Source organism: Triticum urartu, chromosome 2A, assembly GCF_056163025.1.
Source record: "Triticum urartu cultivar PI428250 chromosome 2A, HENAU_Tu73, whole genome shotgun sequence".
Taxonomy (NCBI): domain Eukaryota; kingdom Viridiplantae; phylum Streptophyta; class Magnoliopsida; order Poales; family Poaceae; genus Triticum; species Triticum urartu.
In genome coordinates this window covers 690,646,648-690,658,540 of record NC_141874.1, presented here as the reverse complement: position 1 = coordinate 690,658,540, position 11,893 = coordinate 690,646,648, and positions in this window count along the sequence as shown.

The window sequence follows — 11,893 nt, the reverse complement described above, 5'->3', positions numbered from 1 at the left end:
ATACTTGAGATGACATTGGAGTATCTAGGTGACATTAGGGTTTTGATTGATTTGTGTCTTAAGGTGTTATTCTAGTACGAACTCTAGGGCTGTTTGTGACACTTATAGGAATAGCCCAGCGGATTGATTGGAAAGAATAACTTTGAGGTGGTTTCGTACCCTACCATAATCTCTTCGCTCGTTCTCCACTATTAGTGACTTTGGAGTGACTCTTTGTTGCATGTTGAGGGATAGTTATATGATCCAATTATGTTATTATTGTTGAGGGAACTTACACTAGCGAAAGTATGAACCCTAGGCCTTGTTTCAACGCATTGCAATACCGTTTACGCTCACTTTTATCGTTAATTACCTTGCTGTTTTTATAATTTCAAATTACAAATACCTTTATCTACCATCCATATTGCACTTGTATCACCATCTCTTCGCCGAACTAGTGCACCTATACAATTTACCATTGTATTGGGTGTGTTGGGGACACAAGAGACTCTTTGTTATTTGGTTGCAGGGTTGCTTGAGAGAGACCATCTTCTTCCTATGCCTCCTACGGATTGATAAACCTTAGGTCATCCACTTGAGGGAAATTTGCTACTGTCCTACAAACCTCTGCACTTGGAGGCCCAACAACGTCTACAAGAAGAAGGTTGTGTAGTAGACATCAAGCTCTTTTCTGGCGCCGTTGCTGGGGAGGTGAGTGCTTGAAGGTATATATTTAGATCTTGCAATCGAGTCTTTTAGTTTCTTGTTTTATCACTAGTTTAGTTTATAAAAGAAAACTATAAAAAATGGAATTGAGTTTGTCTCATACGCTTCACCTTTTTAATATGTTTCGTGAGTATGATGGAAAGGATAATTGTACTCAAGTGCTAGAAGAAGAAATCTATAAAATGTTTGGCACTAAATATTTGAATGATGAGCATGATTGCAATGTTATTAGTATGAATTCCTTGAATATCCATGATGCTAATGATATGCAAAGCCACAAGCTTGGGGAAGCTATGTTTGATGAAGATGATATTTTTTGTCCCCCAAGTTTTGATGAGCAAATTTATTATGATGAAAGCATGCCTCCTATCTATGATGATTATTGTGATGACACGTATGCTTTAAAGAATGATGATAACCATGAAACTTGTCATCTTGATCTTAATTTTCAATCACATGATAGTTATTTTGTTGAGTTTGCTCCCACTATTATTCATGAGAAGAATTTTGCTTATGTGGAGAGCAATAAATTTTCCATGCTTGTAGATCATGAAAAGAATGCTTTAGGTACTGGTTATATTGTTGAATTCATTCATGATGCTACTGAAAATTATTATGAGGGAGGAACATATGCTTGTAGGAATTGCAATAATATCAAGTTTCCTCTCTATGTGCTTAAAATTTCAAAGTTATGCTTGTTTTGCCCTCCTATGCTAGTTGATTATTGTTCCCATAAGTTGTTTGCTCACAAAATCCCTATGCATAGGAAGTGGGTTAGGCTTAAATGTGCTAGTCATATTCTTCATGATGCTCTCTTTATGTTTCAATTCTTATCCTTTATGTGAGCATCATTGTCATTATCATGCCTAGCTAGAGGCGTTAAACGATAGCGCTTGTTGGGAGGCAACCCAACTTTATTTTTGTTCCTTCCTTTTTGTTCCTGTTTAGTAATAAATAATTCATCTAGCCTCTGTTTAGATGTGGTTTTATGATTTTAATTAGTGTTTGTGCCAAGTAGAACCTTTGAGAAGACTTTGGGAAAGTGCTATTTAGTTGATCATGCTGTAAAAAACAGAAACTTTAGCGCTCACGAGAATTGCTTCCACTTTTATTTGGAGAGTGCTATTTAGTTAATTCTTTTTTCATATGTTTAATAGATAAATTCCTCAGGTCCAGCAATTTATTTTAGAATTTTTGTGGTTCCAGAAGTTTGCGTTAGTTACAGATTACTACAAACTGTTCTGTTTTTGACAGATTCTGTTTTTCGTGTGTTGTTTGCTTATTTTGATGAATCTCTGGCTAGTAAAATAGTTTATAAACCATAGAGATGTTGGAATACAGTAGGTTTAACACTAATATAAATAAATAATGAGTTCATTACAGTACCTTGAAGTGGTGTTTTGTTTTCTTTCGCTAACGGAGCTCACGAGTTTTCTACTTTAAGTTTTGTATTGTGAAGTTTTCAAGTTTTGGGTAAAGATTTGATGGATTATGGAACAAGGAGTGGCAAGAGCATAAGCTTGGGGATTCCCAAGGCACCCCAAGGTAATATTCAAGGACAAACAAGAGCATAAGCTTGGGGATGCCCCGGAAGGCATCCCCTCTTTCGTCTTCGTTCATCGGTAACTTTACTTGGAGCTATATTTTTATTCACCACATGATATGTGTTTTGCTTGGAGCGTCAATTTATTTTGTTAGGATTTTCTTTCTGTTATTTAGAACAATGTTTTGCATCTTTTATTTCAATAAAAGTGGCATTGATAGCCTTCACTATGCCTATGTTACAAGTATACATGTTGCTGTTTGAAAACAGAAAGTTTACCGCTGTTGCAATAATTCCCTAGAAAAGTCAGAATGTGATAAAATGTTGAAACCTTTTGAATATTAATATCTGATAAATTTACTACATTGGGAATTTTCTTTCATAATTTTTGGAGCTAGGGAAGTATGGATGTTGCAGCATTCTTTATAGACTATCCTGTTTAGGCAGATTGCTGTTATGTTTGCATTGTTTGCATATGTTTGTTTCTTTCATGATTCTATTTGAGGATAGGACTTTTAAATATGCAGAGACATTTAGTATGCAATTTTGAATAATAATTTTAGTGATTTGCTACAGTAGAGTATGATAAGGTTTTGGCAATGGTTTATATTAACTTATCTCACGAGTCCTTGTTGAGTTTTGTGTGGATGAAGCTTTTGAGATTCAGGGAGACCGTGATATGAGAGGAATTAAGGAGACACAAAATCTCAAGCTTGGGGATGTCCAAGGCACCCAAATATAATATCTCAAGAAGTCTCAAGCGTCTAAGCTTGGGTATGCCCCAGTTGGCATCCCACCTTTCTTCTTCAACAACTATCGGTTAGTATCGGTTGATCCTAAGTTTTTGCTTCTTCACATGATGCTTGCTATTCTTAGAATGTCATTTTATTTTGCTTTGCTTGCTGTTTGAATAAAATACCAAGATCTGAAATTCTTTAATGTTAGAGAGTCTTACCATAGTTGCATAATTATTCGACTACTCATTGATCTTCACTTATATCTTTCGGAGTAGTTTGTCATTTGCTCTAGTGCTTCACTTATATCCTTTTAGAGCACGGTGGTGGTTTTATTTTGAAGAAATAGATGAACTCTCGTGATTCACTTAGATTATTTTGAGAGTCTTAAATAGCATGGTAATTTGCTTAAATAATCCTAATATGCTAGGCATCCAAGAATAGTAAAAACATTCTTATGAGTGTGTTGAATACTAAGAGAAGTTTGATGCTTGATGATTGTTTTGAGATATGGAGGTAATAATATCAAAGTCGTGCTAGTTGAGTAGTTGTGAATTTGAGAAATTCTTGTGTTGAAGTTTGCAAGTCCCGTAGCATGCACATATGGTAAACGTTGTGTAACAAATTTGAAACATGAGGTGTTATTTGATTGTCCTCCTTATGAGTGGCGGTCGGGGACGAGCGGTGGTCTTTTCCTACCAATCTATCCCCCTAGGAGCATGCGCGTAGTGCCGAGGTTTTTGATGACTTGTAGATTTTTTCAATAAGTATATGAGTTCTTTATGACTAATGTTGAGTCCGTGGATTATACGCACTCTCACCCTTCCATCATTGCTAGCCTCTACGGTACCGTCCATTGCCCTTTCTCACATCGAGAGTTGGTGCAAACTTTGCCGGTGCATCCAAACCCCGTGATATGATACGCTCTTTCACACATACACCTCCTTATATCTTCCTCAAAATAGCCACCATACCTACCTATTATGGCATTTCCATAGCCATTCCGAGATATATTGCCATGCAACTTTCCACCGTTCCATTTATTATGACACGTATCATCATTGTCATATTGCTTTGCATGATCATGTAGTTGACATCGTATTTGTGGCAAAGCCACCGTTCATGATTTTTCATACATGTCACTCATGAATCATTGCACATCCTGGTACACCGCCGGAGGCATTCATATAGAGCCATACCTTGTTCTAGTATCGAGTTGTAATCATTGAGTTGTAAATAAATAGAAGTGTGATGATCATCATTTTCTAGAGCATTGTCCCAAGTGAGGAACAAAAAAAAGAGAAAGGCCATAAAAAAGAGAAGGCCCAAAAAAATAGAAAGGCCATAAAAAAAGAAAAGGCCCAAAAAAATGAGAGAAAAAGAGAGAAGGGACAATGTTACTATCCTTTTACCACACTTGTGCTTCAAAGTAGCACCATGATCTTCATAGTAGAGAGTCTCTCATGTTATCACTTTCATATACTAGTGGGAATTTTTCATGATAGAACTTGGCTTGTATATTCCAACAATGGGCCTCCTCAAGTGCCCTAGGTCTTCATGAGCAAGCAAGTTGGATGCACACCCACTAGTTTCTTTTGTTGAGCTTTCATACATTTATAGCTCTAGTGCATCCGTTGCATGGCAATCCCTACTCCTTACATTAACATCAATCGATGGGCATCTCCATAGCTCATTGATTAGCCTCATTGATGTGAGACTTTCTCCTTTTTGTCTTCTTCACATAACCTCCCCATTATTCTATTCCACCCATAGTGCTATATCAATGGCTCGCGCCCATGTATTGCGTGAAAGTTTATAGGTTTGAGATTACTAAAGTATGAAACAATTGCTTGGCTTGTCATCGGGGTTGTGCATGATGAGAGCATTCTTGTGTGACAAAAATGAAACATGACTAAACTATATAATTTTGGAGGGATGAACTTTCTTTGGCCATGTTATTTTGAGAAGACATAATTGCTCAGTCAGTATGCCTGAAGTACTATTATTTTTATGTCAATATGAACTTTTGTCTTGAATCTTTCGGATCTGAATATTCATGCCACAATTAAGAAGAATTACATTGAAATTATGCCAAGTAGCACTCCGCATCAAAAATTCTATTTTTATCATTTACCTACTCGAGGACGAGCAGGAATTAAGCTTGGGGATGCTGATACGTCTCCAACGTATCTATAATTTTTTATTGCTCCATGCTATATTATCTACTGTTTTGAATGTTTATGGGCTTTATTATACACTTTTATATCATTTTTGGGACTAACCTATTAACCCAGAGCCCAGTGCAAGTTTCTGTTTTTACCCTGTTTTAGGGTTTCGAAGAAAAGGAAAATCAAACGGAGTCCAATTGACCTGAAACTTCATGGAACTCATTTTTGGAAGGAAAGAAGCCCAGAAGACTTGGAGTGCACGTCGGGGGATCTGCGAGGAGGTCACGAGGCAGGGGGCACGCCCACCCCCCTGGGCGCACCCTCCACCCTCGTGGGCCCCTCGTGGGCCCCCCTGACGTACTTCTTCCGCCTATATATCTCCATATACCCTAAAAACATCCGAGAACACAATAGATCGGGAGTTCCGCCGCCAGAAGCCTCTGTAGCCACCGAAAGCCAATCTAGACCTGTTCCGGCACACTGCCGGAGGGGGAATCCTTCTCCGGTGGCCATCTTCATCATCCCGGTGCTATCCATGACGAGGAGGGAGTAGTTCTCCCTTGGGGCTGAGGGTACGTACCAATAGCTATGTGTTTGATCTCTCTCCCTCTCTCCTGTTCTTGATTTGGCACGAACTTGATGTATCGCGAGCTTTGCTATTATAGTTGGATCTTATGTTTCTCCTCCCCCTCTTCTCTCTTGTAATGAATTGAGTTTCCCCTTTGAAGTAATCTTATCGGATTGAGTCTTTAAAGATTTGAGAACACTTGATGTATGTCTTGCCGTGCGTATCTGTGGTGACAATGGGATATCACGTGATTCACTTGATGTATGTTTTGGTGATCAACTTGCGGGTTCCGCCCATGAACCTATGCATAGGGGTTGGCACACGTTTTCGTCGTGATTCTCTGGTAGAACATTGGGGCACTCTTTGAGGTCCTTTGTGTTGGTTGAATAGATGAATCTGAGATTGTGTGATGCATATCGTATAATCATACCCACGGATACTTGAGGTGACATTGGAGTATCTAGGTGACATTAGGGTTTTGATTGATTTGTGTCTTAAGGTGTTATTCCAGTACGAACTCTAGGGCTGTTTGTGGCACTTATAGGAATAGCCCAGCGGATTGATTGGAAAGAATAACTTTGAGGTGGTTTCGTACCCTACCATAATCTCTTCATTAGTTATTCACTATTAGTGACTTTGGAGTGACTCTTTGTTGCATGTTGAGGGATAGTTATATGATCCAATTATGTTATTATTGTTGAGGGAACTTACACTAGCGAAAGTATGAACCCTAGGCCATGTTTCAACGCATTGTAATACCGTTTACGCTCACTTTTATCATTAGTTACCTTGCTGTTTTTATAATTTCAGATTACAAATACCTTTATCTACCATCCATATTGCAGTTGTATCACCTTCTCTTCGCCGAACTAGTGCACCTATACAATTTACCATTGTATTGGGTGTGTTGGGGACACAAGAGACTCTTTGTTATCTGGTTGCAGGGTTGCTTGAGAGAGACCATGTTCATCCTACGCCTCCTACGGATTGATAAACCTTAGGTCATCCACTTGAGGGAAATTTGCTACTGTCCTACAAACCTCTGCACTTGGAGGCCCAACAACGTTTACAAGAAGAAGGTTGTGTGGTAGACATCAAGGTGGATAAGTGAAAGCGTATTCCACATAATACGTTTTCCTCCACCGAAAGTGCATGTTGTTTCTTCTTCAGCCTGGAATACATTTTCATTTTAGTGAAAGCGTATTTCTAAAATTGCGCTTTCCGTTTTTCTGTTCAGGCCCTGTTGGAAAATATTTTCTTTACAGAAAGGTCCCTGGTAGAAAACACCTTATATTTTTTCAACCACAACTCCAAATGAGGTGATTCCAAATCCCACTTCTTCGCTTCGTCGAGCCCGTTCCGATGGAATCATTTTCACCATGTTTTGAAATTCTGAAAATGACCATTATGCCCTTGCCCTTATTCAGCCCCCTCCGAGAGAGTACGTTTTCCGGTGATTCTTTCCGGGAGCTTCTCGCACTTCTTCTTGGTGATTTCTTCCACCCTAGGCAAGCCACACCCTCCATTTGCACGATTGCAATGCAGTGACATGGTTTATTTATTTGAACTTGTTTAAAATATTACATTAGCTAGGTATGATTTGTTCATGGCATTTCTCGGAGTATTATTTTGATCTTGCTGTTGCCATGATATTGCCTGGAGTTCTCGGACTTATGTTTTGATGATTATATGGATGACATGTGCCTTTGGATTCTTAGTGGCTATTATGATTATTTTCATGATGGTATCTGGTATTATTTTGGAGTATTACTTTGGATATCATGTTGCCTTTGGATTCTTAGTGGCTATTATGATTATTTTTCATGATGGTATCTGGTATTATTTTGGAGTATTACTTTGGATATCATGTTGCCTTTGGATTATTAGTGGCTAGTGTTAGTTTCATCATGATGCTAGTTGATATTATGTTTTGGAGTATGATGATGGAGATGATGCTTGCATGGGGATCATAGTTGGATAGTTAGTTCTTGATATTTGAGTAGTAGTATTATCGTTCTTGGATTCATCATGATACTAGTGTTATACTGTCCTCGGAGTATTTTGATATGATGATATTAAGCTTTGGATTATTAGTTGGATATTGCTATGACTTGGATTATAGTTTGATAGTTGATATCGGAGAATCAGTTATCATAGTTATATTTTTGGGGATAAATTCCGTCACTAAGTTGGTCAGGTGCCACGGAAACGGGCTTTCTCCAGTGCAACCACATTTTCCTTTATGGGAAGGCCCTAATGCGATGCTATTGCTGTGTATCTCGCCGGTGCCTCCAACGAGGGAAGGTTATGGGCGCGCGCTACTCTGATCAGGTAGGCGGACATAAGCCTTGTGTGCCCGTTGTTCTTGTTATGTGCACATGTCCCCATTCGGGACGGTTTATTGTTTTGGCCACGACGGTGGCCGTTGGTGTCTTTGGTAGACACGGGGCCACCCAGGACTAGCCCAGTGGGGAGTGAGTTGGAGTGGCCAGGAGACTGTCATGGCAGTAGATCGGTTTTGTCGGAACGCCGTTGGTCCACCCAAATGGGAGTGCGAGGCCATGGGTTCCGTGGTGTGGGTAAAGTGCGCTACCTCTGCAGAGTGTGTTTCTTTAAACTATCGATAGCCATGTCATCGGTCATGGGTATGGGTTCGTACTAGGTCACACCGTTCGATCAACACTCACATGACGGAATGACTTAAAGGTGATTTATATGTTGATATTTTGAGCAATACAGATTGACAGGATGTTGATGATGATGTTGGAGACCAAGTGTTGGTCATGTTCATGGTAGTGATCGCCGGAAGGATCACCGTTTGAGACCAAATGTTGGTCATGGTAGTGATTGCCGGAAAGATCACCGTTTGAGACCAAGTGTTGGACATGGTTGTGATCGCCAGAAAGATCATCGTTTGGTTTTGATCACGTGGTGATCGAGGTGGTATATTGCTTGGCCGGTTAGCCAAGAGAGATATGGTTATGGAGATCTGAGATGGTGATTTATTAGTATTGTATCAGTTTCATACCATGCTTAGTAGTTGTTTCATCATGGTAGTTGTTAATTAATTAACGTGTTAATGCTATGTTATTGTCTTGCCTTGATGTTTATGGTTGTTGTGAGCTTGCAAGTACATTCAATGTACTGACCTGGCGTGTCATGCCAGATTGTAGGTGATGCCATGATTGCTTGATTGCTTGTCAAGGTTGCCATGCATGCGAGCTAGATCGTGTCCCAGCCAGAGTCCCTATGGAGTGGAGTTCACCACCTACGTCGTTGTTCCGCTGCTAGAAGTATTCCGCTGCTACGAGTTGTTTCGCTACTAGCATAGAGCAAGTGTAGTATCGTAGGCGTAGTGTCGCCATGCTGATGTGCTTCTTTGTAACATCAGACCCTTGTATTATTATTCTTGTAGTAAGAGCTGATTTGTTCTATGTCAAGCAGTGTCGTATTCCAGAGACTTCTCCTCGATCTCTGGGCTGGAATACGGGGCGTTCCGGTTTCTCTGAGCCGGGGTGCCACGACGCTTGGTATCAGAGCAGGTCTGGCTGTAGGACGCCCTAGTCAGTGCGAGCGGTAGAAACCGGTAGTAATCAGTAGTTTAAAGTTTGGCTGGTGAGTGTAGCTGGCATCGGATCGGATCCACTACAGCTCAGCCTTTGCATTTCTCCAGTTTTCTTTTCTTGCTTGTTCTTCGGTGTTTGGTGTCATTTATGTCCCAGCAGAGTGATGCCAAGTGATTCTGACACTGCTTGCAAAAATGGTGCTTAGGTATCGCGCCGAATTCCTTCCTTCAGCCCCATTTTGTTTCGGTTGTAGGCATGCTTCTATCCTGAATCGTCCTTTTTATCTTGTCGTGTTGGCAACCCATAATGGTCTCAGTCATCATAAAAAGTGCAATGCCATCAGACTCAGTTTCCCCGCTGTCCTTATTTCTTGGACGAGTACGGATATTTTCTGTCTACTTAATAATAATGTGGTCGCGACATTCGTGTCCTGCTACATGGTTACCGAGTACATTCTCGCCTCCGAGCTAGTCCAGGTTGCTACCTGGCTAAGCTAGCACTTGGTGTACCGTTGTTTACACCAATTCTTCCACACATTTATTCGTCCTCGTGCACATCATCACAGCATGCTAGATCGTAGAACCGGAGATCCCGCGAGATTTGTGTGCTTAAGTAGGCATGCATATTGTGTGACTAGCAATAATATGTGACACTAATTGTGTGTGAATTGATTGTTGTTGTGTGCTTGAGTTTTCTTTTGCCTCTTTCTTTTGGGCCCCGGTGTTACATTATTCCCCTATAAAGAGTTGCTCATCAACCGACACCGGATCCGAAGAATCAGCAAGGAGTTCAAATATTTGGAAACTCAGCTAAAAAGAATGGAATTCTCAGCCGACTGCAGTGAAATGGGGAATATCTGATCTTGAGGCTGAGAATCAATTTTGCATTAGTGTGCACTCCTCACAACAGTACTGATAAATCAAGTCCACATCAGTACCAAATCCTCACAACAGTAATGATCAAGTCAGCAACAAGACATGTCAAGTACAAGCTCAACGGTATATTTTCAGTCAAAGGTATGGATCATATACAAAATTTTGGCTCAGTGATGCATGATGCTTGAAATATGTTATCATCCGAAATAAAGTCAGCATGTGATACGCTCAAGGAAGATAGTCAAACAAATTTTCTCATGCAAATAATCAGCCATAGATTATTATGGGCGTGTGTGTAGATTTCAGTCTGCATATTAGTATGAAGCTTTGATGAAAGAAACTAAGTCTTCTCCCACACGTTATCGGAAGAAATTTATGATGCAAGGCTCCTCAATTTTCGTCAGCATGATATGTGAACAATTTCCGGTCCAAGATACCCATTCTTTCTCAGCAAGATGCCTCAGTAAAAGCTTCTGACAGACGAAAAATGAATCCTTCTCGACAAGCAACCCGAGGAGAAGCTTCTCAAGTACGGAAACCCGGCTGCTCCTGCACAATACTCATGTCAAGCTTTGTGTGTAAGCTATCGAGGCTTCTTCTGCACGCTACCCAAACAAAAGCTTCGAGCAGAAGCTCACGAGCCTTCCTTGGCAAGCTACACGAATGGCTTTTCTCTGCAGTTCAAGGGTCAGATTTGCAATAATTTTTTCAGAGGTACAATGCATTCAAAACATATGCCTACCTCAAGAATCAAGTGTTTGGTTGCATATGATTTTTATATATGGTGAGCATGCATCCCCAGTCACATCAGTCACTCATACGGGATGCGGCAAGGATCCAACAGATATACCTATGGAAAGTAAGGATCCCACAATCTCATGAGTCGGGCAAAGGAAAATGAGCAGAGATACATCTCATGTAATACAATGATCGACAAGATCTGAAGATGACAATGCAGAATCCACAGCCTTGACAATGGTCATCAAGGTCATTATTCCCGCAATTGACAAGGAGATGTCCTAAAACCTTGTCACCCTCTTGTATGATTGGTCTCAGCAATGAGCTCCGTACAGCTACGAACCCTGAGAATATGTCATATGTGTGCGAACCCAGGTCAGAAAAACAAGCACAAGGAATAATGTCAAAAATATTAATCACATCCATGGTCATACAAAGAATCAAGGACAGGTGTGGCCAAGTTATTTCAGCAAGGTATCCTGACAAACAAAATCATGACTGTTAAAAGGTGAGACCGACAACAAAGGTATGATGATTTTGCATGACCATCAGGATCTGGATACCCCAAGTCAGTTGGAGGCCATAATTCCATATGGATCCACAAAGACATACACCTTCAGCGGCCTACTCTATTTACAAGGATTTTCATATCCCGCTGACCCCATTGACATGAGTAGTGTGGAATATCCAAGTCTATTCTGTCAGATCCAAGATTCCTTTGCAACCTCAACAGTTTGACCTCATCGGCAGTGTTAAAACATACCACAACGTATTACCAAAGATGGGTATACCGACAAAATGAGAAAGTCAAAAGCCGAATAATCAGCTCAGCCCCGGTATACTCGCCGACGGAATCAAGAACACGGTCAGTCTGTCAGGAAAAGCATTCGTCCATCAGCCCCGTGTCAGGCAAAGTCTCAAGATGTAAATATTTGAGGTATGACATAGCTATAACTCCATACACTGTTATATTGCTCCTGACAAAAGGCAGTCAGA